Source organism: Nannochloropsis gaditana (assembly GCF_000240725.1).
Source record: "Nannochloropsis gaditana CCMP526 unplaced genomic scaffold scaffold344, whole genome shotgun sequence".
NCBI lineage: Eukaryota > Eustigmatophyceae > Eustigmatales > Monodopsidaceae > Microchloropsis > Microchloropsis gaditana.
In genome coordinates, this window is record NW_005803609.1 from 679 (window position 1) to 1,966 (window position 1,288).

The window sequence follows — 1,288 nt, forward strand, 5'->3', positions numbered from 1 at the left end:
ATGTGTGGCGTTAATGTTGTTGTTTCATTCCAAGAGGAAACTAAGCTGGAGCTTTGAACGCTAGCTTAGCACCGAAGCGATCGTGGGAGTCATTCCCACACGCACCAACAATGTCGTATCCATCTCTTCGATTTCAATACCGTCCACCTCATCACGAGGCACACGTGCTCTGGGATGGACACCTGAAGACTTTTGCTCCTTGTAGCTGAATTGAACGCCAAAAGCAGAAACGTCTTTTCTTGAGCGAGGAAGCGAGCACCTCCTCACCACCCTCCCTTCCCTCGACATCGTCAAAAGGGACCATGGCAACCCTCGACGTCCACATGTGCATGCACATTAGTGAACTTGAGTTTTTTCGGTGTGGAGGGACGTGTGAATTCACACCCGCACCTCATCATCTTTTCTCGTGCTCTTGCCTCACTCCCTCTCACCTCCCCTCCCCATCAAACCCTCCTCTTCAGCCATCAGTAATGGGGCAGGCGCAAGGAAAATCTGAGGAAGAAGGAGAAGGTGCCGGCTCTCTATGGGAAGGGGAAAGAGGTGCAGTACAAGAGCAGCGGAATCTTCCTGTTAGCCAAGTGGTCCAGGCCTCCGTGGAAGACGGAGGTAGGAAGGACTGAATTTCTCGGGGTTAGGGTTATATATGCACTTATATTCAGTATCTCGACAAAAGCATCTGGACAAGAGGATGCAGGGAGGCAATGCAGCCAAGCTTATTGATAAGATGTTATGTGTCGTGGTGCCCATGTGGCTCCCGAATCCATTCCCCATCGTCTCATCTCCCTCCCTACCCTTTCCTGGCTTCCTCTCCCCCCCTCCCGCCCTCCTCCCCTCCTTCCCTCCCATACTACCTCCTCCCCTCGTTCGACTTTATCCATTAGATGACGATGACCGAAACGCGCAAACGTTTGCGGGGCCGGAGGCGGCACCGGGAAGTACGCCTCTGCCAGCTTTCTTCACAGACACGGAGGAAGAACAGAAGGTAAAGGAGGGAGGGAGGGAGGGAAAGAGGGAAGGTGCGAGGGATGGCAAGAGGAAGATAATTGCATTGGGCAAGGGGAAAGACTATGGGAGGTGTTTGGGAGGTGGGCCCTTGTCCTTCCGTCTGCTCGTTCTTCGTCCCCCTTGGGGAATCAGCGCCCTAACCCTATCAGACCGTGCACATATCTTTCCTATTTCCTTTCTTTGTCAATAATTTATTATTGATTGCTCACGGACGAGACATCTATCGGACTCCACCTTCACAGCCGCAGGGAAGCACGCGCGTAGACGGAGGGCGGGAGGGAGG